At 54.8% G+C, this 5,000-nt stretch overlaps 1 non-coding gene across 1 annotated transcript; it reads right to left on the minus strand.

Annotated features, from left to right (window-relative positions):
• Positions 1-282: 282 nt before the first annotated feature.
• LOC126433643 (small subunit ribosomal RNA) lies at positions 283-2,192 on the minus strand. Its single transcript, XR_007578642.1, has one exon. It is a non-coding gene; the product is annotated as a small subunit ribosomal RNA (ribosomal RNA).
• Positions 2,193-5,000: the final 2,808 nt, after the last annotated feature.

Consider the following 5,000-nt stretch of genomic DNA (forward strand, 5'->3'; position numbering starts at 1 on the left):
CTGTTCAAGCGTTCTGTGTCCAACAGCCTCACGGCCGATGGGCGTCGTACGGCTCCACACCGGAGCGGACAGGCAGTCGGGCGAAAGTCATTCAAAACCGGCGCCAGGCGCCAGGTGCCGCAGGCCAGCCGCTCCAGCGCTTCAGCGCTCGTACCACACAACATTGGCGTTAGTTTTGAGAAGCACGCGTGGTTCCGCACGCGGCGCACGGCTACTGCGAGCCGTACAGGTAGCGTGTTGCGCGACACGACACGCACATCGAAAGACATGCAGTCTAGTCGGTAATGATCCTTCCGCAGGTTCACCTACGGAAACCTTCTTACGACTTTTACTTCCTCTAAATGATCAAGTTTGGTCATCTTTCCGGTAGCATCGGCAACGACAGAGTCAATGCCGCGTACCAGTCCGAAGACCTCACTAAATCATTCAATCGGTAGTAGCGACGGGCGGTGTGTACAAAGGGCAGGGACGTAATCAACGCGAGCTTATGACTCGCGCTTACTGGGAATTCCTCGTTCATGGGGAACAATTGCAAGCCCCAATCCCTAGCACGAAGGAGGTTCAGCGGGTTACCCCGACCTTTCGGCCTAGGAAGACACGCTGATTCCTTCAGTGTAGCGCGCGTGCGGCCCAGAACATCTAAGGGCATCACAGACCTGTTATTGCTCAATCTCGTGCGGCTAGAAGCCGCCTGTCCCTCTAAGAAGAAAAGTAATCGCTGACAGCACGAAGGATGTCACGCGACTAGTTAGCAGGCTAGAGTCTCGTTCGTTATCGGAATTAACCAGACAAATCGCTCCACCAACTAAGAACGGCCATGCACCACCACCCACCGAATCAAGAAAGAGCTATCAATCTGTCAATCCTTCCGGTGTCCGGGCCTGGTGAGGTTTCCCGTGTTGAGTCAAATTAAGCCGCAGGCTCCACTCCTGGTGGTGCCCTTCCGTCAATTCCTTTAAGTTTCAGCTTTGCAACCATACTTCCCCCGGAACCCAAAAGCTTTGGTTTCCCGGAGGCTGCCCGCCGAGTCATCGGAGGAACTGCGGCGGATCGCTGGCTGGCATCGTTTATGGTTAGAACTAGGGCGGTATCTGATCGCCTTCGAACCTCTAACTTTCGTTCTTGATTAATGAAAACATACTTGGCAAATGCTTTCGCTTCTGTTCGTCTTGCGACGATCCAAGAATTTCACCTCTAACGTCGCAATACGAATGCCCCCGCCTGTCCCTATTAATCATTACCTCGGGTTCCGAAAACCAACAAAATAGAACCGAGGTCCTATTCCATTATTCCATGCACACAGTATTCAGGCGGGCTTGCCTGCTTTAAGCACTCTAATTTGTTCAAAGTAAACGTGCCGGCCCACCGAGACACTCACTCAAGAGCACCCTGGTAGGATTGCAACGGGGTCCGCCTCGGGACGCACGAGCACGCACGAGGCGCGTCGCACGCCTTCAGCTCGCCCCACCGGCAGGACGTCCCACGATACATGCCAGTTAAACACCGACGGGCGGTGAACCAACAGCGTGGGACACAAATCCAACTACGAGCTTTTTAACCGCAACAACTTTAATATACGCTATTGGAGCTGGAATTACCGCGGCTGCTGGCACCAGACTTGCCCTCCAATAGATACTCGTTAAAGGATTTAAAGTGTACTCATTCCGATTACGGGGCCTCGGATGAGTCCCGTATCGTTATTTTTCGTCACTACCTCCCCGTGCCGGGAGTGGGTAATTTGCGCGCCTGCTGCCTTCCTTGGATGTGGTAGCCGTTTCTCAGGCTCCCTCTCCGGAATCGAACCCTGATTCCCCGTTACCCGTTACAACCATGGTAGGCGCAGAACCTACCATCGACAGTTGATAAGGCAGACATTTGAAAGATGCGTCGCCGGTACGAGGACCGTGCGATCAGCCCAAAGTTATTCAGAGTCACCAAGGCAAACGGACCGGACGAGCCGACCGATTGGTTTTGATCTAATAAAAGCGTCCCTTCCATCTCTGGTCGGGACTCTGTTTGCATGTATTAGCTCTAGAATTACCACAGTTATCCAAGTAACGTGGGTACGATCTAAGGAACCATAACTGATTTAATGAGCCATTCGCGGTTTCACCTTAATGCGGCTTGTACTGAGACATGCATGGCTTAATCTTTGAGACAAGCATATGACTACTGGCAGGATCAACCAGGGAGCTGCGTCAACTAGAGCTGAGCAGCCGGCCGCCCGGGAGTGTGCCCGGGGGCCCGCGCGAACACGCAAGCGTCCGCTCAATTATTCTGCAAACATGAGGAGGCTGAGCTCCCCTGCACAATACACCTCGAAACCCTCTCAGGTCCCGGCGGCGCGCAGCGCCGTCCTAAGTACTTGGTCGGGTTCGAGAGAGGCGCAATCGCCCGGAGTTTGGCGAGTAGACGCTTTAGGTGCGACCACCCGTGCTCCCAACTGAGCTTGCCGCTGCCGACAGAGGCCCGGGAGCGTGCTGTCGTGGCATTGCCGGCGGGAGACAACACGCGCCACCTACGGTGGCCGGCAGCTCCAACGCCAGCGCCACAGAAGGACAAAAGCCCCACTTGGGTGCCGAAGCGAACTCTCCCAGCACAGCGCACGCGCCAACACGTCCGCACAGCTGCGATACAATCCACCTGCGAGAACCGCAGAGGCGACCGAGCAGCAGACGGCGTCGCGGCGCCGAGCGCCGGGCGGCGGCGCATCCTCAGCGCACACAGTCCTCAATCGGACCAGCACACTGCAGATGTCCACCGCGCTTCGCACCGGGCCCGCGAGGACCTACTTTGGCCGCACGGCGCCGCGTGCAGGGTGCGCCGGCGCGCAGCTACGCCGCCTGCCGCCTCCGTCGGCCGGCGCGCCTGCCACTGGCCGCCCCCACCAGCCGGCTGTAGCGCGTGCGCCCACGCACCGCGCGGCCAGCACGCCGGGAGGCCCCCCCTCACCGGCCGGGGACGGTCCCACCCAGCCACCGCCGCGTATCGCTTCACACCCACATGCCATTCACGTTCGTGGGCATGGTGGGTATCGCTGAAACAACCGGTTGGTAGCTCAACCGATCGTCGCCATCACTGATTCACCTCTAGCGAGAACAACCGCACCACAACGGTTTACCAGTTCTTCATTTGCGTAACGTCACCAGCAAACGTAGACGTCCATCGCCATTTGCAAATTCAACGATTGTTGCATGCCTGTGTCAGGTGTCACGACACACTATGTCTGCCCACATACACGCAACAACATGTGCACGCTTCGCGAACACGTGGAAGGTGGCCCCCGTACGTATGCGATGTCCATTGCGCGAACGACTGTCAACCGGCCTCTGTCGCATGTCGCAGATGTGGAACGCAGTGCACCATGCTATCACGGTGTGTGAGAAGAGACGACTACGTCTGACAACACGCGCCACTACATCAACAGACGGCTCATGCCGATCGCCATCCACGGCATACCATACTGCAATCCAGCTCTTATAGGGAGACGACATGTAGCTGAGTGCACAATATTTGGACCGTATGGTTCGCCGTTGTTGGCGCAGTCGTGGTACGGTCACACATGTACCACGATGTATCATTCAGTACATGAGGACCAATGTGCAGTACAGTGTGTGATTTGGACGTACAACATCAGCGGACAGTTGACACAAGCCGTACCACAACGTAGGCTGTGCTTCGCCATGCGAATGCCAATGAACAACTGCGAAGGGCATTGAGCATGTACGTCCTGCTGCCATCCGCATTACAGTGTATAGCTGCAAGGTGTTTAACATGAAGCGATACTCTGGGGACCGGGCAGTGCGAGTAGCAAACTATATTGCGGGGGTTGCAGTTAGGCAACACTACACTAATTTAACGCGTCGTATGACAATTACAGAGCAGGTTAAGGCCCAACGTGTGTTGGGTTAAGGCCCAACGTGTGTTGGGTTAAGGCCCAACGTGTGTTGGGTTAAGGCCCAACGTGTGTTGGGTTAAGGCCCAACGTGTGTTGGGTTAAGGCCCAACGTGTGTTGGGTTAAGGCCCAACGTGTGTTGGGTTAAGGCCCAACGTGTGTTGGGTTAAGGCCCAACGTGTGTTGGGTTAAGGCCCAACGTGTGTTGGGTTAAGGCCCAACGTGTGTTGGGTTAAGGCCCAACGTGTGTTGGGTTAAGGCGCAACGTGTGTTGGGTTAAGGCGCAACGTGTGTTGGGTTAAGGCGCAACGTGTGTTGGGTTAAGGCGCAACGTGTGTTGGGTTAAGGCGCAACGTGTGTTGGGTTAAGGCGCAACGTGTGTTGGGTTAAGGCGCAACGTGTGTTGGGTTAAGGCGCAACGTGTGTTGGGTTAAGGCGCAACGTGTGTTGGGTTAAGGCGCAACGTGTGTTGGGTTAAGGCGCAACGTGTGTTGGGTTAAGGCGCAACGTGTGTTGGGTTAAGGCGCAACATAGGTTAGGTTAAGGCGCAACATAGGTTAGGTTAAGGCGCAACATAGGTTAGGTGAAGGCGCAACATAGGTTAGGTTAAGGCGCAACATAGGTTAGGTTAAGGCGCAACATAGGTTAGGTTAAGGCGCAACATAGGTTAGGTTAAGGCGCAACATAGGTTAGGTTAAGGCGCAACATAGGTTAGGTTAAGGCGCAACATAGGTTAGGTTAAGGCGCAACATAGGTTAGGTTAAGGTACAATATAGGTTAGGTTAAGGTACAATATAGGGTAGGTTAAGGCGCAACATAGGTTAGGTTAAGGCACAACACGGGTTAGGTTAAGGCACAACACGGGTTAGGTTAAGGCACAACACAGGTTAGGTTAAGGCACAACACGGGTTAGGTTAAGGCACAACACGGGTTAGGTTAAGGCAGAATACGGGTTAGGTTAAGGCACAATACGGGTTAGGTTAAGGCACAATACGGGTTAGGTTAAGGCACAATACGGGTTAGGTTAAGGCACAATACGGGTTAGGTTAAGGCACAATACGGGTTAGGTTAAGGCACAATACGGGTTAGGTTAAGGCACAATAC

Source organism: Schistocerca serialis, unplaced genomic scaffold (genome assembly GCF_023864345.2).
Source record: "Schistocerca serialis cubense isolate TAMUIC-IGC-003099 unplaced genomic scaffold, iqSchSeri2.2 HiC_scaffold_1170, whole genome shotgun sequence".
NCBI lineage: Eukaryota > Metazoa > Arthropoda > Insecta > Orthoptera > Acrididae > Schistocerca > Schistocerca serialis.